The sequence below is a fragment of the Polypterus senegalus genome, unplaced genomic scaffold, assembly GCF_016835505.1.
Source record: "Polypterus senegalus isolate Bchr_013 unplaced genomic scaffold, ASM1683550v1 scaffold_415, whole genome shotgun sequence".
Lineage (NCBI taxonomy): Eukaryota > Metazoa > Chordata > Cladistia > Polypteriformes > Polypteridae > Polypterus > Polypterus senegalus.
In genome coordinates, this window is record NW_024384512.1 from 103,112 (window position 1) to 124,593 (window position 21,482).

At 40.9% G+C, this 21,482-nt stretch overlaps 1 protein-coding gene across 1 annotated transcript in view; it reads right to left on the reverse strand.

Annotated features, from left to right (window-relative positions):
* The window catches only part of LOC120521987, a 39,813-nt gene extending 22,347 nt beyond the window's left edge, over window positions 1–17,466 (reverse strand). Inside the window, exon 1 of the mRNA XM_039743232.1 lies at window positions 17,426–17,466. The gene's annotated coding sequence lies outside the window, so the exon portion shown is untranslated. The remainder of the gene's footprint in view (window positions 1–17,425) is intronic.
* Between the last annotated feature and the right edge of the window lie 4,016 nt (window positions 17,467–21,482).

Here is a 21,482-nt window from a genome sequence, read left to right on the forward strand (position 1 = left end):
GGCCCCTGTGATGTCACTTTTAGGCTCGAACCTATGGTTGAAAACCCTCATGAGCCTGACCACTTTGATCTCACTTCCTGTCTTCCCCTTTAAAAGCCTCCACCATTTCCCCATTCCCTCAGTTCTGTTTTGAACTTGGTTTTGCACATCAGTGCTGTGTAACATTTCTACAATTTTCCAGCCAGGATACCAATTTTATACGGGTGGCTGTCCCAAACCTTGCTATGACTTGTGGTTAAGTTTGTGACAATGTGATTATAATTATACTGAAAATAATTTTTCATTTCTGTATTTATATTTTAAGAGGTTTAACATTTTTGAATTTTATTTTTAAGTATGCAAGTGATTCATCTCGTGATCAGGAGTTGCACATCATGCGAGCTGAAAAACTCTATAAAGCATGAAACAAGTACAAACATTTGTGGAGTTTTAAAATTACAATTGGAGATTTCTAAAGAACCTCTTCTTTGTCTGCTCCTGTTAGTGGTTGCCACAGCAAGTAATTTTTCCATATCATCCAGTCATCTCCATCTTGTTCTGTCACACCCATCACCTGCATGTCCTCTCTCACCACATCCATAAACTCCTCTTAGGCCTTCCTATTTTCCTCTTCCCTTGCAGCTCTATCCTTAGCATCCTTCTCCCAATTTACCCCTCGTCTCTCCTCTGCATAAGTCCAAACCAACGCAATCTCGCCACTCTGACTTTGTCTCTCAAAATGTCCAACTTGAGCTGACCCTCTAATGTCCTCATTTCCAATCCTGTCCATCCTCATCACACCCCAATGCAAATCTTAGCATCTTTAACTCTGTCATCTCCAGCTCTGTCTCCTGCTTTCTGGTCAGTGCCACCGTCTCTAACCCATATAACATAGCTGGTCTCACTACCGTCCTGTACACCTTCCCTTTCACTCTTGCTGATAGCTATCTGTCACAAATCACACCTAACACTCTTCTCCAACCTGCCTGCACTCTCTTTTCACTTCTCTTCCACAATCCCTGCTATGCTGTACTGTTGATCCCAAGTATTTAACTCCTCCATCTTCACCAACTCTACTCCCTTCATCCTCACCATTCCACTGACCTCCCTCTCATTCACACACATGTATTCTGTCTTGTTCCTACTGACCTTCATTCCTCTCCTCTCCAGAGCATATCTGCACCTCTTCAGGGTTTCCTCGACTTGCTCCCTACTCTCACTACAGATCACAATGTCATCAGCAAACATCATAGTCCACGGTGACTCCTTTCTAATCTCATCTGTCAACTTGTCTGTCATCTTTGCAAATAAAAAAGGTCTCAGAGCCGATCCCTGATGTAATCCCACCTCCACATTGAATGCATCTGTCACTCCTAGTGCAGACCTCACCACTGTCACACTTCCCTCATTACATATCCTGTACAACTCTTACATACTTCTCTGCCACTCCCGACTTCCTCATACAATACTACAGCTCCTCTTGAGGCACCATGTCATATGCTTTCTCCAAATTCACAAAGATACAATACAACTCCTTCCAGCCTTCTTGATTCTTCTCGATCAACATCCTCAGAGCAAACATCGCATCTGTGGTGCTCTTTCTTGGCATGACACCATCCTGCTGCCCACTAATCATCACCTAACTTCTTAACCGAGCTTCCACTACTCTTTCCCATAACTTTGTGTTGTGGCTCATCAATTTTATCCCTCTGTAGTTACTACAGTCCTGCACATCCCCTTATTCTTAAATATCAGCCCACCAGTACACTTCTTCTCCACTCCTCATTATGCTCTCACTTTCCAAGATTCCATTAAACAATCTGATTAAAAACTCCACTGCCATCTCTCCTAAACACCTCCATGCTTCCACAGGTATCTCATCTGGACCAACGGCCTTTCCATTTTCATCCTCTTCATAGCTGTCCTTACTTCCTCTTTGCTAATCCGTTGCACTTCTTGATTCACTATCTCCACATCATGTAAACCTCTTCTCTCTTTCGTTCTCTTCATTCATCAGCCTCTCAAAATACTCTTTCCATCTGCTCAAAACACTCTCCTCGCTTGTAAGTTTCCATCTTTATCCTTTATCACCCTAACCTGCTACACATCTTTCCCAGCTCTGTCCCTTTTCTCCCTCCTTAGTGTCCAACCTCTCATACAACTCATCATACACCTTTTCTTTAGCCTTCACCACCTCTCTCTTCACCTTGCCTCTTATCTCCTCGTACTCTTGTCTACTTTCTTCATCTCTACGACTATCCCAATTCTTCCTCGCCAACCTCTTCCTCTGTATACTCTCCTGTATTTCCTCATTCCACCACCAGGTTTCCTTTTCCTCCTTCCTCTGTCCAGATGTCATGCCAAGTACCTTTCTTGCTGTCACCCTTACTACTTCTGCTGTGGTTGCCGAACTGTCTGGTAATTCTTCACTACCACCCAGTGCCTGTCTCACCTTCTCCCTAAACTCAACCTTCCAGTCTTCCTTCTTCAACTTCCACCATTTGATCCTTGGCTCTGCCCTCACTCTCCTCCTCTTTTGAACACTTTGCATTCTTCAATCTCCTTTAGATTGACCCTCCTGCGTAAAATATAATCTATCTGTGCTAACTTTCTCCACTCTTGTACGCCATCCTATGTTCCTCATCTCTTCTTAAAATATGTATTCACTACAGCTATACCCATCCTTTTGCAAAATCCACTATCCTCTGACCTTCTTCATTCCTCTCCTTGACACCATACCTACCCATCACCTCCTCGTCTCCACTGTTCCCTTCACCAACATGCCCATTGAAATCCACTCCAATCTAAGAGTCTAAAAATCTTCTTAATACCATGAAAAGTACACACAGACAGTTCAGTTCGCAAACATTGGTACAAGAATGTAGTCAGACTTCTTTTAGGGCACATACACTGTCCAGATGTAAACACTAGCTTGGAGAGTGTTTGCGAAATGAAGAGTCTATAGCTGCAGGAGGAAGCTGCCATCGCTGTACTTTGTATATAAGAGGCAGATCGAATGTTATTTACTTATTTACCTTGGTTTATTTACTTACTTTCTACAGCGTAAAGTCACAAGTAGACTGCAGAGCTATAGCGCATCTTTATGTGAAAACAGCAGTGTCAGATGGTGGGGGGAGGGTGGAATCGTGAAGCGACTGAGAGAATGAATCCATCCATCCATTTTCCAACCTGCTGAATCCAAACACAGGGTCACGGGGTCTGCTGGAGCCAATCCCAGCCAACACAGGGCACAAGGCAGGAACCAATCCCGGGCAGGGTGCCAACCCACCGCAGGACACACACAAACACACGCTAGGGACAATTTAGAATGCCAATCCACATCAACAACAAAAACAACATTTATTTCTATAGCACATTTTCATACAAACAGTAGCTCAAAGTGCTTTACATATTAAAGAATAGAAAAATAAGAGACACAGTAAGAAAAGACAATAAGTCAACATTAATTAACATCGAATAAGAGTAAGGTTCTTTGGCCAGGGGGACAGAAAAACAAAAAACTCCAGGACGGCTGGAGAACAAATAAAATCTGTAGGGATTCCAGACCATGAGACCGCCCAGTCCCCTCTGGGCATTCTACCTAACATAAATGAAACAATCCTCTTTGGATTTAGGGTTCTCATGGAAGGACTTGGTGATGATGGTCATGTAGAGTTCTGCCTTTTAATCCATTCATCATTATTGGAGCATCATAAAGCTTTGAGTAGGTGGTGGTGAGCAGGCGCCACCACAAAGAAACCGGAAAAGAAACAGAAGAGAGTAGTAGTCAGTACGGATTTTAGAGCCACCATGAATAGTTATTATGAAGAATTGAACATACAGAGTATCAGGATTAAGTTAAAGTGAAGTTATGAGAAGGCCATGTTAAAGTAATGTGTTCTCAGCAGTGTTTTAAAGTGCTCTACTGTATCAGCCTGGTGAATTCCTATTGGCAGGCTATTCCAGATTTTAGGTGCATAACAGCAGAAGGCCGCCTGCCCGCCTCACCACTTCTTTTAAGTTTTGTTCTTGGAATTCTAAGGAGACACTCATTTGAGGATCTAAGGTTACGATTTGGAATATAAAGTGTCAGACATTCTGATATATAAGATGGGTCGAGATTATTTAAGGCTTTATAAACCATAAACAGAATTTTAAAGTCAATCCTGAATGACACAGGTAACCAGTGTAGTGACATCAAAACTGGAGAGATGTGCTCGGATTTTCTTTTCCTAGTTAGGATTCTAGCAGCTGCATTCTGCACTCGTTGCAAACGATTTATGTCTTTCTTGGGTAGTCCTGAGAGGAGTGCATTACAGTAATCTAGTCGACTGAAAACAAACGCGTGAACTAATTTCTCAGCATCTTTCAGTGATATAAGCCGTCTTAATTTTGTTATATTTCTTAAGTGAAAAAATGCTGTCCTAGTGATCTGATTAATATGCGATTTAAAATTTAGATTACAGTCAACAGTTACCCCTAAGCTTTTTACCTCCGTCTTGACTTTTAATCCTAATGTATCCAGTTTATTTCTAATAGCCTCATTGTATCCATTATTGCTAATCACTAAGATTACATAACCTGCATGTCTTTGGACTGTGGGAGGAAACCGGCGCCGGAGGAAACCGCAGAACACGGGAGAACATGCAAACTCCACGCAGGGAGGACCCAGGAAGCGAACCTGGGTCCCCTAAGTGTGAGGCAGCAACACTACCACTGCGCCACCGTGCCACCCTGAGAGAATGAAACTGAATAAAAAAAAAAGCTAATCTTTACAAGTATTTATTTATACTGGCTGTTACAGACTGAAATCAAATGTATGTTTTATTCTAAAATAGTAAGAATACCAGCAGCTCACTTCTCAAAAAGGGCTCGTCAGGGATTAAACCCGTGAAGTTTTGATTATCAGTCGACAGCTGATACTGTTGCGCCATGGAAGTGGTCATAGTAAATGTGTGTCACCCTAATGTGAGTTCTTTTTCTGCAGTTATATTTTTTGAATAAAAGCGCCCTTGTTCTGTTATATTTGTACCTTTTGTGAAAGTGTTTCTTTGATATTTGGACTTCAGGCTTCACACATTATAAACTTCATGTCTACATTTTGTCAATTATTACTAAAACATGAAAAACGCGTTTCTGGTTTAACAATGTGTTTACATAAATCGTTGTAGACACGGAACACACATGAAATGCAAGTGTTCCAAATAACGATCTAGTATTTATAAAGGTGTCATTTTGCTTGACTTCTCACTCTTTACAACTTCAAGCAACTGACACGCAAGGGAAACAGATTTGAGCTGAGAAAACTGTGTGGGGTGGCAGAAGTGATAGCAGGCTGCTTGCTGTTAGCTGCTTATCAACACATTTACAGGACAAAAGACAGAGATGGAGAAGAGTGAAGCAATTTAAGGTGGGGACGGATCAACAAGTTTTTCATAGGCTGCTAATTCTAGTGTTAACAACCAGAGCTGCACACATAGGGATTGCAATCAGCTTAGACACTGATTCTTGTATCCAAGCCATACCGATTTATGTGCAGAAGAGGACAAGTTAAAATTAGACAATGGAACAAACTTTATTGGAGCAGAAAGAGAGCTACGAGAAGCTACTAAAAATTCAAGGTGGAGTGTAGGAAGGAAAAATCAGAAGCATAAGAAAGATTTTAAATTCAACACTAAACCAACAAACACTTGATGATCAAAGTCTTCATACAATGATGTGTGAAGTGGAATCAGTAATCAATAACAGACCCCTCACAAAGACATCAGAAGACTCAAATGATTTAGAACGACTCACACCCAATCACTTGCTGTTAATGAAGACACAACCTGAAATGCCACCTGAACTCATTTCAGAAAATGAACAATACTCACGAAGATGCTGGAAGCAATTTCTATACATGGCTGATTTGTTTTGGAAAAGATGGACTAAAGAGTATTTGCCAATACTTCAAGAACGTCAAAAATGGCTTGCAACAAGAAGAAATTTTGAGGCAGGGGACGTTGTTCTAATTGTAGATAAAGCTACACCTTGCAATTCCTGGGTAATGAGTCGAGTCATCAAGAAAATGCCAGATGTCAAAGGTGCAGTCAGAAGTTTGTGTGCAGAACAAAACCAACACACTGGACTGACCCGTGAATAAACTGTGCCTGCTTCAAGAAACAGCCAACGTTTGAAATAAGAAATTTTTAAAATGTTTGTTTGCAGTGTTATTGCTGGTGATTTGAAAACAATAGTTAATGGAAAAGTAAAGTTAATTGGCTCATATTGAAGTCAAGTATAATAACTGACCCCGCTCCTGCATAGCCAATTAGGGGCCAGAAATGTAAAGAGCCAATCTTAGAAAGTTAAAGTTTTGAGTTAAACTCATATTATTGTTTGCTTAATTTGAATAGAATATAATTTCTTTCATAATCATAGACAATGGTATAGTCTTTTCCCCTATAAGTTAGTATGAGATAGACCTTTCTTGCTATAACTGAGATATAGTGTGATAATTGTTCAGTTGTGTTTAGAACAGATCCCAGTACAAAGGGACTTAAAAGACCCATTTTCAACTCAGAAACGTTTGAAGTAATTTGCAATGATTTGAAATGTAACAAGATTTAAGCTTTGAACAGAACTTTTCTTAACAAGGTTTTCTTTTTTTGCTATTTTAATTTTCTTTTTATGTGAACCGTTTTACTTTGAATTTTAACTAAAATTTTTAAAAGCGAAGATATTTTGTCTGTGGAATCATTTCAGGTGCGTCAGGCTTTTGTCGAGTCCCATTTTTGAATTAGAGCTGCTGAACTTTGGTAATTTTGGAAAACGTAGCTACACAGGCTGCCAACCAAGTTTATTATAGTTTTCCGCTTTATATAGTTTTTATTTCTATATTTTTCTGACCTTACTTGGAAATTCTGTTTAATTTTAGTTTCCTACATAGTGTATTTTTACTTTTAATTTAGTTTTTATATCTATTAGTTTCAGTTTTAGTTTTAGTAATTACTAGCTGTTCCCGTGGCTCCACCCGTGTAGTAGTGAGACAAGACAAACTTTACAATCATTTAAAAAAATTTAAATGTAATTTGTATTGAGAAGAATTTATATTGATATAAATATCAATATAATATTTCATATCGGAGGGCCTCTTCATAAACAATATTTTTGGTTTTGCTATCGGGCGAGAATGATCTCTGATCTCTTTGCCAAAATGGAAAAAGTCAGCAAAGTATCTGTGGCCAAGTGGAAGGTAGGCACACTCCAATGTGAAGCATTGTCATTATGTCTGATCGTGTTCAGCTGTGGCGGAGAGCGTTCCCTATGTGAGAAGAGCAGGTGTGTAATCAGAATATAAGTTTAATGTCATTGTGCTTTATACAAAAATATTTTATAAATCCACTCACATATACAGGCCAAATTTAGCACACAGAGGCTATCATTTAGAATTGCTAGGCAACTACGAAAATGGGCATTGTACTATTTCTGTATGTTAGAGATGAAATTTAATCCTCTCCTTGCCTTGTTTGGAACCTAAGTAAGGGTCTGCACATGGAGAAAACAGTATAAAAGACTTGGAGAGCAGCCAAACACCTTGAAGCTGACGGGCAGATGGGGGATAACGTCATCCATCCTGAGAATATTCCCAGCGCAGCAACAAAATGGCAGACTGTATACATCAAGATCCCACCTTGATAAAAGTCTTACTATTGCTTCCTCGTCTGTTATGCTGTGTAAATCGTCATTAAAAAAGCTAAGGTATTTTCTCTTATGTGATTTCTTACTGCCATATCACTATGGGAGATATCCCTTTTAACATTATACAGTATATATACAGTTTCGGGTTACTTAAAGCGCATGGGTCCCGGCGTGGACACAATATATAGTTTTGGGTTACTTAAAATGCCACAATTACAAAAGAACTTATTCCAACTTATTCCAACTAGGGAGCTAGCAAGCCCTAGAGAGGTAATATCTCTTGCAATTAGCAGCAACTCTCTACAATACATGTAGCTGTGATCTCTCTCTCAAAACATCAAACATTACTCCTTAACAATCTCTAGATGATAATGTCTCCTGATCAAACAGGTGTCACTAGCTAAGCAGAGGTAAGGTGCGCTAAAGCATGTGGCGAGAAGTAGAGTGACTTGAATGGAGGCTGGCACATTAATGAGGAGAGCCCCACCCAGCTCCTTACTCCTGAGGTCCCACCTCTCCTTAGCCACTGCCTGCAGCCTCTGGCTCGGATTTGCGCAAATAAATCACTGACACAAGCGAACTATGATACTTAGCACTATGAGAGAAGTCACAAAATCAAACCGGAAACTTCAAGCAATTTATAGAAAAGCCCAATCTAAATCGGTTAAGTAGTTCTCTTGTGAAAAGCAGACAGACAGACATACAGACAAACATTAGATTATATACAGTATATAAATATATATATAGTCACATGTGGCTGGGGTGGAGCCAGCCGGGATGCCGAGGGGACGGAGGAGGGCTGGTGCCTCCTCCCGACCATGAGCGGGCAACCACCCTGGTTTTGTTGGTGGCCTCGGGTGAGGGGCTTGGAAGCCCAACCCTGTAGGGGCCGTGGCCACCGCCAGGCGGAACCCCAGTGCCTGAAGAACCCTGGAGCCCAGCGCTTCCGCCACACCAAAGTGCTGGGGAAAGAAGAATGGGGACACCTGGAGGGCTCCTGGGTGCACAGCCGGCACTTCCGCCAAGCGGGGGTGTTTCCAAGGAGGAGTGCCAGGAAGCAGCTAGAGCCCATCCGGGGTGGTATAAAGGGCGCCTCCCTGCATTCGAGAGCAGAAGTGGTGGAAGAGGATGGAGCTGGAGAGGACTGGAGGCTGCCAGAAGGAAGGCTTAAAGGACTGTGTGAGAGGCCGGACTATTGGGGAATCAGTGCTGGAGGCACTGGGTTGTGCACTGGACTTGTAAATGTGTATATAGTTGTGGTGAATAAATGGTTGTGTTGGGTGAACAAGCGTTGTCCACCTGTCTGTGTCCGGGTCCCGTTTCACATATATATATATATATATATATATATATATATATATATATATATGGTAAGGTTAAAGAGCTACTATGGAGTTTAGTTTTGTTTCACAATCAGAACTGTAGACTTAATGGATACGGATGTGAAGCTTACTACACTACATGATTTACTATCTGGTTTTGTTTTGTCTGATAAAACAAGCAAAATCAAAACCAGACACTGAATATGAACAATTTAAAAACTTTTTATTATATTTTCAAACTAGCAAAATACCCGCCCTTTGCAGCAGCGAAGTACTGCCTTAAAATTTTATTAAGAAGAAAATTAAACCTTTTTAAACTGAGGAAAATATTCCAATAATTATTTGTTAAGGATCTCTTTGTATACCACATTGTGAGTTGGCCCTCCGGTTGTAATATGACCAAGCTGTGCGCTGATCTTACTCTTGAGCATGTAGCATACAGTTGGCCATGTGAACAGTAATCTTGTCTCAAATCTCACAGCTTGGATTGCTGCTGTCATAATCGGTTTGAGTTTCATGGTTTGTTTCAATTACGACAGTATTTGTAGGACTTGTGTTGAAGTGACATTCAGCATCTGTCAAGCGTTGTAAGCACACAACCGGTTTCAACGATAAAATCACATCCAGCTTTTGAGAGTTTAAACATTCATAAACATCAAAGTGTCCACTACTGAAATCGTCACCTGTCAATCTAAGATGTTTAAGAGGCACTGGTGGTTGTCGAAAGGTGTAAAATATTTGGCCATTTCGGTACACTTGAAAGCGACAACCGAACAATTCAGCGGCAGCCATCAACTCACATGCAGAACCATAGTTGAAGGGCTTAAGCATTTGACTCTTCTAGTGCTCCTGTGTAGTCTAATTATCTCCTGTACCGTCATCAGTCCACACCTTGAACCTGTCCAAGTCATTCAATACATAAGACACAATGGATATCAAGAGTGAGCCTGATATGGCGCAATATGTAACACAGAGAATGGAAAAGGCAGAGCGCCATCTCCAGGCATGGAAACCACTCAGTAAGTGACAGTTCTTTGATCGATGGTGATCACCTCGATAGACATGAGTAATGGGGAGTGCGGTTGGAATGATAAAGGAAATGGGTATCTGAACAATGTAAAGTAAGTCTAAAATACCTAAACAATAACTATAATCGTAGTAAATGAACAATAAAACAGTGGAGAAGCCGTGGATTAAATAAAAAGGCTGTAGTTATCAGCAGGGAGACGTGAATCCGTGGCGAAGCAAGGAAGGGAATGTAGAGACTGGTGACGGACGACCTTATATAGGCAGGCAGCCAACAACGTGGGAGGCGTTGGGATGGGGACCCAACGCCTCACACGTGACCGAGCTGCAAGCTATGGGCGATATATATGCGTAAGTAGGATTCAGTTAGCGTTGGGAACCCAGCGTACCAAATTTCTTGAAGATAGGCCCATAAGTAACAAAGACTGCTGAAAAGTTTAATATGGCGACAGTGGCATCATACCACTGAAATAAGTACCAAATTTCAGCCTTCTTACCTACACGGAAGTTGGAGAATTAGTGACGTTGGAATTAGAATTAGAATTAGAATTAGAACAATCTAGACGAGAACAGGCCATTCAGCCCAACAAAGCTCGCCAGTCCTATCCACTTGCTTCCTCCAAGAAAACATCAAGTCGAGTTTTGAAAGTCCCTAACGTCTTACTGTCTACCACACTACTTGGTAGCTTATTCCAAGTGTCTATCGTTCTTTGTGTAAAGAAAAACTTCCTAATGTTTGTGCGAAATTTACCCTTAACAAGTTTCCAACTGTGTCCCGTGTTCTTGATGAGCTCATTTTAAAATACAAGTCTCGATCCACTGTACTAATTCCCTTCATAATTTTAAACACTTCAATCATGTCACCTCTTAATCTTCTTTTGCTTAAACTGTAAAGGCTCAGCTCTTTTAATCTTTCCTCATAATTCAACCCCTGTAGACCTGGAATCAGCCTAGTCGCTCTACTCTGGACCTTTTCTAGTGCTGCTATGTCCTTTTGTAGCCTGGAGACCAAAACTGCACACAGTACTCAAGATGAGGCCTCACCAGTGCATTATAAAGGTTGAGCATAACCTCCTTGGACTTGTACTCCACAGATCGTGCTATATAACCTAACATTCTGTTAGCCTTCTTAATGGCTTCTGAACACTGTTTGGAAGTTGATAGCTTAGAGTCCACTATGACTCCTAAATCCTTCTCATAAGGTGTACTCTCGATTTTCGACCGCCCATTGTGTATTCAAACCTAATATTTTTACTTCCTATGTGTAATACTTTACATTTACTGACATTAAATTTCATCTGCCACAAATCTGCCCAAGCCTGTATGCTATCCAAGTCCTTCTGTAATGATATAACAGATTCCAAATTATCTGCTAATCCACCTATCTTGGTATCATCTGCAAACTTAACCAGCTTGTTACTTATATTCCTATCTAAATCATTTATATATATTAAAAATAGCAGCGGCCCTAGCACTGACCCCTGTGGAACACCACTCTTAACATCGGCCAGTTCTGATGAGGTTCCTCGCACCATCACCCTCTGCTTCCTGTGTCTGAGCCAATTCTGCACCCATCTAAAAACATCACCCTGAATTCCCACTTCTTTTAACTTGATGCCCAACCTCTCATGTGGCACCTTATCAAATGCTTTCTGAAAGTCCAGATAAATAATATCATAAGCTCCACTTTGATCGTATCCTTTTGTTGCCTCCTCATAGAATTCCAACATGTTAGTAAAACACGACCTCCCCTTCTGAACCCATGCTGACTGTTCAGAATAACTCCTGTCCTTGTCATGTGTTGCTCAATCTTATCCTTAATAATTCCTTCCATTAATTTTCCTGTGATGCTTGTTAAGCTTACTGGCCTATAGTTGCTTGGATCTGCCCTGTCACCCTTTTTATATAATGGGATGATATTTGCCATTTTCCAGTCCTTTGGAATCTCTCCAGTGCACAGTGACTTCCTAAAATATGTGTCAAGGGTTTATATATGTACTCACTAGCCTCCTTAAGAACACGAGGATAAATATTATCTGGGCCTGGTGATTTGTTTGATTTCATCTTATTTAATCTGAGCAGCACTTCTCCCTCTACAATTTCCAAATCCCTCAGTACCTCCTTAGTAGTTGTGTTTACCTCTGGCAGGTTATCCACTTGCTCACTTGTAAACACCTCAGAAAAATGTAAGTTTAGGGCATCTGCTATTTCATTGTCTGTATCTTTTAATTCCCTTTACTATTCCTGATGAACTTGACCTCCTCCTTAACTGTTCTTTTACTACTAAAATACTGAAAGAATCTCTTGGGGTCTTCTTTCGCCTTATCTGCTATATTCCTCTCCAACTGTCTTTTAGCCTCTCTGATATCCTTCTTAATGGTTGCCCTCATTTCTCTCATCGCTCACGGTTCTCTTTGCAGTCATTAGTCTTATATGCCTTATACAGCAGTTTTTCCTTTGCAACTTCTTTTTAAATCTTTATTAATCCATCGTGGAGATTTTTTTTAGTTTCCTATTACTTCCAAATTTAGGTATGTATCTGTCCTGCATTACATGTAAAACATTTTTAAACCTGTTCCACTGCTCCTCGACTGTCTCCACATTTAAAAGCTTATCCCAGTCTATCCTACTTAGACTTTGTCGCATCTGCTCAAAATTAGCCCTACTAAAGTTCAACTTAACAATTTTAGTCTTTGCATCTGTACTCTTACAAAATACTGAGAATTGTATTACATTATGGTCACTTGACCCTAGTGGTTCAATCACCTCTACACCCTCAATTCTATCCTGATTATTACAGAATACTAAATCCAGATAGGCTTCACCCCTTGTTGGTGCTTTAACATGCTGTGTTAAAAACAGTCGCTGATTACTTCTAAAACTCCTGCTCTTGTGCTCCTCCATCTGTAAGGTTATCCCAGTTAATATTTGGATAATTAAAGTCCCCATGACTATAATATCCCCTGTAAACTTGCCTTTTGATATTACTAAAAGATGTGTGTTGAAATTACTGTCTGAATTGGGTGGTCTATAACACACTCCTAAAATGAGACCTTTTCCCTAATATTTTCCAGGCGAAGCCACATGTCCTCACTAAGATGGGGCTCATCATCCAACTGAAGATGACTTACATTTAATTCCTGTTTGGCATAAAAAGTTCAATATGGCTGACAGTGGCGTCATACCACCGAAAATAAGTATCGCATTACATTGGTTTTGGTTGCGCAGGGAAGCGCCCACCAAATTTCGTGGAGATGGGGCCATGAATAAGAAAAGTTTAACATGGCGGGCGTAGTTGACCGCTATGACCGTTCTGCGTAGAATTTCAAAATGAAACCTGCTTAACTTTTGTAGTAAGCTGGAAGGAATAAGCCTGCCAAATTTCAGCCTTCTACCTACTGCGGAAGTTGGAGAATTGAGTGACATTGGAAAGTTCAGTTTGGCTGACAGGTGGCGTCATCCATGAAATAAGTATGCATCATGTGGTTTGCGGTTAGCGCAGGAAGCCACCTACCAAATTCCCCGTGAAGATGAGGGTCAGCCTTCTGCCCACACAGGAACTTGGAAAATTGAGTGGCGTTGGAAAGTTCAATATGGTAGGCCGACAGTGCGCGTCATACCATGAAATAAAGTCACGTACATCAGTTTGGTTAAGCGCCCAGGAAGCCGTCTACCAAATTTCATGAAGGTGGGGCCATAAATAAGAAAGTTCAACATGGCGGGCGTTGTCGACCGTTATGACCGTTACGTGTAGAATTTCGAAATGAAACCTGCTTAACTTTTGTAAGTAAGCTGTAGGGAAAAAAGTCTACCAAATTTCAGCCTCCTACCTACACTGGAAGTTGGAGAAGAAGTGATGAGTGAGTGAGTGAGTGAGTGAGTGAGTGAGAGTGAGTGAGGGGCTTTGCCTTTTATTTGTATAGAGATAACTCTATGCCATTTGTGTTTAACAAATGTGCAGTGATTGTTGCACTTTTATCTCTTCCTTTTATTGCCCACTTGGGATGGAGCAATTTGTAATGAAATTTAGGTGAATTTTACTCTAAATGTATACAGCACACAACATATCCTGCTCCAAGACAATGTGCTTATAATAAATGCCTTCAATATTGCATTCAAAAATCTCGAATACTAGGCTTTGTCGTTCAGCTCACTGGATGTTATACCTTTGGGATTGGGGTGATGCAACATGTTTTCAAAGCCGGGACTCTCCTCTGTTCCAGGCTCAGGTTGAAGATCTGTAGAGGACTCCCCAGCTCCAGCGTGCAGGCCTTCAGCAGTCATGGCGATACTCCATCTGGACCTGCTACTTTGCTGGCACAAAGTGTCTTCAGCTCTCTACTTAGCATGGGCTGCTGTAATTGTGGGTTGGGAAACTCTCTCCTGTCTGGTATCCAGCAGAAGGATGGTTGTAGTATGCAGTACTCCAAGGTGAGAAGTGAGTTAGAGATTGGTCAAACCTGTTAAAGAAGTTGTTCATCTGGTTTGCTCTCTCCACGTCTCTCTCGATGGTGGCACCCCGCTTCAAGCTGCAGCCAGTGATAATCTTCATCCCATCCCACACTTCCTTCATGCTGTTATTCTGCAACTTCTGCTCCAGCTTTCTCCTATACTGCTCCTTTTGCGTCATGAGCTGGACTCGGAGTTCCTTCTGCACACGCTTGAGCTCATGCTGATCACCGCCTTTAAAGCCCTTTTCTTCTGGTTCAAAAGGCCCTTGATGTCACTTGTAATCCATGGCTTGTTGTTAGCATAGCAGCGTACAGTTCTTACTGGAACTACAATGTCCACACAGAAGTTGATGTAGTCAGTAGTGCAGTCAACAACCTCCTCAATGTTCTCACTATAAGATCCTGCAGAATATCCCAGTCTATAGTTCCAAACCAGTCTCTCAGAGCCTGCTCTGCCTCAGGGGACAAATTCCTGAATGAGCATGTGTGATTGTAGGTAGCTCCCTCACTCTTGGTTTCCAGTGAGGCTGAAGGAGAACCAGGTTATGATCTGCTTTCCCAATGCAGGCAGCGGGGTGGTGCTGTATGCCTCTTTAACGTTTGCATACAGTAGGTCATATAGTCCTATTTCCCGCGGTGTTACAATCTACATACAGTGGAACCTCCGGTTCACGACCATAATTCATTCCAGAACTTTGAGTGCGTAAACCCGAGTTGGCCGTGAACGAAGCAGTTTCCCCATAGGATTGTATGTAAATACAATTAATCCGTTCCAGACCGTACAAACTGTATGTAAATATGTAAAAATATGTAAAAGATTAAGCACAAATATTTTTAATTACACCATAGAATCACTGTGTAATAGTAAACTAATGTAAAAACATTGAATAACACTGACACAAAACACCCAGGCTCCTGATCAGCTACAGCTGGCTGCAGCTCAGCTCTCTCTCTGTAGCACACACACCACCAAAGCCCCTCCTACCTCAGCTACAGGAGCAGGCTGGCTCACGAGCTCTCTCTGTGTAGCTGCGGCAAACCACACACACACACACCACCTCGTCCCCCCAATCCTTTCCCTGTCAACTGCCCGGCTCTCTCAATCTCTCTGTAGCGCATCGTTCTCGCGCAGCATTTTTTAAAATGACTTTTAAGCACAGCAGAAAAAAAATCTGGCGCTTGCAAAAACTCAACTCACAAGCAAACAAAAAAGTAAGATTGCAGGAGATCACGCTATTAAACCTAAAGCCTGATCGCTGTAAACAATGTTTTTAAAATGAGTTTTAAGCACAGCAGAAAAAAACATCGCACAAATCGAACTTCATTTAAAAACCAACTGCAAGCAACCAAAAAGTAACATTGTAACAAATCACACGATGAAGTCCTCCATGTAAACAATTTTTAATGAGTTTTAAGCACAAGGAAAAAGCGAACATTTGAAAAGAAATGTAACATCGCACCTAATCGGCGCTATGAAAACTCCATCTAAAACCTTTCATGAGTTTTAAGCACAAGGAAAAAAGCGAACATTTGAAAAAGAGAAAAATAACATTGCAACAAATCGCATTATGAACTAAAAAAATTACTTTTGAAAAATCCGTAATACAAAAACCACCAAGAAAACTAACCTTGCATGAAAGCGAGTTCTGGCATGAAGTGTTTTCCTTCAGGTGTTTTCTCTCTTGATTTCTTGGGTTTCTAGTGCTTTTAGCTGTTTAGCTGGTGGGAGTGAAAGCCTCCTGCAGCCATTCCAAAAGAAGCGTTCTTGTGACCCTCCACATTACTGGCAGTCTGGCTTTTGCTTACATTATGCTGCTTGAAAGCACGAGGGTTCTCAGATTGGTAAATGAGTAAACTGGTAAACAATTTTTCCACCTTTTGTAATTTCTTTCTTTACTTGATTTCAATTTTCTTCAAAACTTTCTTCTGACCACTCTCTACTTGCTTAGAAGCCATAGTTAACTGCAAAAGCACACAAAATACTGTAGAGCACAAAGAGAGTGCGTCTTATTGAAAACAATGAACAAGGGCGGCTTTGCTTAAATGAAAAGCATGGCAGCTCTCTTTCTCTCTCTGGCTGCCTGTGGGGGGGGGATGGTTTTGCTTGCACTACAGCCTACAGATAGGCAGGCAAACACTGGGCAGCAATCTCCTCCTCCCCTTCCCAGCAGGCGCGTGCTGCTTCGCTCTTTCTTTTTCTCTTTCAGTTCAGCTTGCAGGCAGGCAAGGGAACCTGGTTTTGTTCATTATACAGAAGTGTGTGGTTGTGAACCCGAGGGCAAAAGGTTGGCGATCTTTTGGTCGTGAACCAAGTTGTGCGTGAACGGGGCGTTAAGTGAACCGAGGTTCCACTGTACTGGGAGAAGGCAGGTAATGTTTTGTCCAGCATCACATGTTTGAAGTCTCAGCGGTGCACAAGTGCCTCGGGATGCTGTGTTTGTAACTTAGCAACAGCGGAATGGATGATGTCACTCACTATCACCACGTTCGCTCGAGGAGGGATATAAACAGTAACAATAATGAGGTGTCAAAATTCTCTGGGGAAGTAATAGGGGCAGACTTACAGCCAACAGTTAGATGTCCCTGCAGCAAGAGGAGATTTTAATGTTTACATGTCCAGAGTTGCACCACTTTGTATTCACATAGAGAGCGAGTCCTACTCCTTTCTGCTTCCCACAGGTATTTGCGTCTCTGTCTGCTATAACTGTGCTAAACCGGGTAGCTCCACGTTATAGCATCTGGGATGTTAGTTGTTAGCCACGTTTCACTAAAACACAACAAACTGCATTCTCTGGATGTCCTGACATTTTTCACCAGTGCAGCCAGTTCGTCTATCTTATTTGGTAGCGAGTTCACATATACCAGGATCACAGAAGGCACCCGAAATGTTTGTAGTGCCACTTTCTCTCGCTAAACTTGGCTTTTATTTTAAGCGCCGGCTCTGCTGCCACAATAAAGCCTACTTACCTCATCAGGTAAATAGGGAACCACACCGGCACAGGCATTTGTTCTCAGCGCTTAAAGTTGACTACTTGAATAGACGAGTCTTGGCGTGTAAAATCCATGTCCAAGTAGTAAAAGTAGTAAAATGTCCAGTGAATGAGTCCACATAAAAGAAAGTGGTAGAAGTTAACAGTGAAATAGAAAAAATACAGAAAAAAGGTTAAAAGATAAAGTCATATATTGAGCTGCTGGAAAGGCTGCCACTGTGGTGGCGCCTGAGTCATACAAGGAAGGCAGGCTCTATTGTAGGCACAGAGCTGGACAGTTTGACATCCGTGGCAGTGGCGGGCGCTGAGCAGGCTCCTGTCAGTCATGGAGAATCCACTGAACAGGATCATCTCAAGACAGAGGAGCAGCTTCAGTGACAGACTGCTGTCACCGTCTTGCTCCACTGACAGACTGAGGAGACCCCGCACTTGCCCAGAGGGACTGGGGCGGTCCGTCGGCGGAACCCTGGCAGATTTTATTTTTCTCCAGCCGTATGGGGTTTTTTTTTTTTTTTTTTCTGTCCCCTGGCCATCAGACCTTACTTATTCTATGTTAATTAATGTTTATCTTTATGTTCTTTTCTTACTGTGTCTTTTATTTTTCTATTCTTCCTTTTTTGTAAAAGCACTTTGAGCTACATTTTTTGTATGAAAATGTGCTATATAAATAAATATTGTTTTGTTCTTGTTGTATGCGACTCTCCAATTCCACCTGGGGTAAACGTTCACATTATACAAAGTTATTGTCTGTCTGTTATACCTGCATTTTATCACTCTTTAATATTGTTTTTGTCAGGTATGCTGCTGCTGGGTATGTGAATTTCCCCTTGGGATTAACAAAGTATCTATCTATTTATCTATCTATAGATATATATATATATATATATCTAAAGATGGGATGAGTGTAACATTAGAGGGATACACATTTTTTGGAAGAATAGACAGAACAGAGAAAGGAGGTGGGGGTTACTGTTTATGCCAAACAGGGTTTAAATGTAAGTCATCTTCAGTTGGATGATGAGCCCCATCTTAGTGAGGACGTGTGGATTCACCTCGAAAATATTAGGGAAAGAGGTCTTATTTTAGGAGTGTGTTATAGACCACCCAATTCAAAGAGTAATTTCAACACATATCTTTTAAGTAATATCAAAATGGTAAGTTTACAGGGGCATATTATAGTCATGGGGGGCTTTAATTATCCAAGTATTAACTGGGATAACCTTGCAGATGGAGGAGCACAAGAGCAGGAGTTTTTAGAAGTAATCAGCGACTGTTTTTTAACACAGCATATTAAAGCACCAACACGGGGTGAAGCCTGTCTGGATTTAGTATTCTGTAATAATCAGGATAGAATTGAGGGGTGTAGAGGTGATTGGACAACTAGGGTCACGTGACCAGAATGTCATACAATTCTCAGTATTTGTAAGAGTGCAGATGCAAAGACTAAAATTGTTAAGTTGAACTTTGGTAGGCTAATTTGAGCAGATGTGACAAAGTCTAAGTAGGATAGACTGGGATAAGCTTTTAAATGTGGAGATAGGAGGAGCAGTGGAACAGGTTTAGAAATGTAATGCAGGACAGATACACACCTAAATGTGGAATTAATAGGAAACTAAAAAACTCCACGATGGATTAATAAAAGATTTAAAAAAGAAGTTGCAAAGGAAAAAACTGCTGTATAAGGATATAAGACTAATGACTGCAAAGTGAATCGTAGCGCGTATGAGAACATGAGGGCAACAATTAAGAAGGATATCAGAGAGGCTAAAAAGACAGTTGGAGAGGAATAGAGCAGATAAGGCTAAAGAAGACCCAAGAGATTCTTTAAATAGTAAGAGAACAGTCAAGGAGGAGGTGAAGTTCATCAGGAATAGTAAAGGGAATTAAAAGATACAGACAATGAAATAGCAGATGCCCTAAACTTACATTTTTCTGAGGTGTTCACAAGTGAGCAAGTGGATAACCTCCCAGAGGTAAACGCAACTACTAAGGAGGTACTGAGGGATTTGGAAATTATAGAGAGAGAAGTGCTGCTCAGATTAAATAAGATGAAATCAAACAAATCACCAGGGGCCTCATGTATAAACGTGCGCGACAGAAATGTTGCGTAAGAACTTTTCCACGTTCAAATCGCGATGTATAAAACCTACACTTGGCGTAAAGCCACACACTTTTCCACGGTACCTCATGCCTTGTCGTCGCAAGTTCTCCGCTCGGTTTTGCAAACTGGCGGCACCCAGCGCCAAAGCAGTGCTACTGTTCTTGTGTGATTACTCATTATTTTCATGACGGCTTTATAAATACACAGAAACTAACCGCATATTGTTTATTAGTGTAATGCATCTGATTGTAATTAACTCGTAACAATATAATGGTCCAGGGAACAGCCATAGTATTCCAAATACCATAACTGTTCTCACTTCTCCTTCTTCTTCTTCTTCATCTTCTTTCAGCTCCTCCCGTTAGGAGTTGCCACAGCGGATCATCTTTTTCCATATTCCTCTCACTGCACAACTCAGAGTATTTATATCACTGTATCTGAGTGTGAATCACAGCAGCAGCTAATTGGAAAGAGAATTATTGGTATACAGCATTAAGGACACGCTGTCTCAGCCACTGCAAAACGTTTTAAAGCCTTTCCTGTACAGACCTCGTGGTTCAGAAACAGTTTAATCCCAAGAACTTTAAATGCACTCAATCAATTGCTCCTTGTAGAACTGTTAGGACTTATAAGTACAATCACCCCACTGTAAACTTGCACTACAGTTATAATATTACACAACCTGAGTCACTTTATAAAGCGTATTTACATGATGATTTTAAGGTGAAATGCAGCAAAATATGTTTGTTAAATTATACACATAAAACTTTAACTTCATTTAAATAATCTATATTCTTCACTGGGAGTGTCATGAAGGGTAGAATAATTAAACATGTACTATGAAGATATTTCAATGTTCTTTAAACGTTTTGAAGAATCGCGCTAAGCTTACAGATGGCTTAACGTCTATTACAGAGCTGATTGTATGGCGATCGGTTACTTGGGGAAAGAAAAGCAAGGACTCTTAGGCTGCACGCCAATATATATTGAATATAAAACAGAAAGAGAAAATAACAACACAGCTAAAAAGCAGCGACAAATTTGACAAAAGATAAATGCTTGTCATTAGCACGAGGCTCATGAAACACATGTTTAATAACGTGCTTTAGCTCCTATCATCATGAAAATGACATCACGTATACATCTCAGTATTTTAGTTATTCAGAGAGCTGTAATATCACGAATGTAATGGACTCTGTGTCCAGTTGGAGGAAGAGAGCCAGTTTAAGAAGCAAGTAGTGATTCACACACACAGAGCACATACGAGTAGAAGATCAAATACAAAACAAAGCATTTAACGTGCTACTTTAATTACGATGTGATTTGAGAAACTGGTTAATTAAACAATTTTAAGATGAAGTTTATAATGTTCTACTAAATGACAAAATAAACTACGTGATTAAAGTGGAAATGTCGAGATTGAAGTTGACATTTAGGTGCTTTTTCCCCACCGTGTGCCTTTTTCTCTGTACCCTAATAAGCTTTCATATGACACTCAGACAGTGGGCTTACAACTCGGCTTTTCATGGCGACTTTGATATGTGACTTCTTTTTTATTTCCGCACTGTGCGATTTTGTGAATGTGAGCTTTCAAGTTTCTCCAACACGCTATGTCACTCGATCAACTTCCTTTTGTTGATTATACCACGGTTTATTTGAACAAATAGTATGTTTTTCCTTTACCTCCACTTGGTATTCGCTGAAATTCTTATATTTTCCCCGTGCTTTTCCCATTGTCCCATTGAAGGCTGCGCTTAAGGGCGATTTATATTGATTTGCATATTCAAATAGGCGTAATTCTGGGAGGATTTGGGGCGTTACAAAATGCGGCGTGCGAGCATTAGTTTTCACGCTGATCGGGATTTATGTAGCGGAAGAACGTGGAAGTTGGACGCACAGATTCCTGCATCTGGAGTTTTCTGCAGCGTAAGCA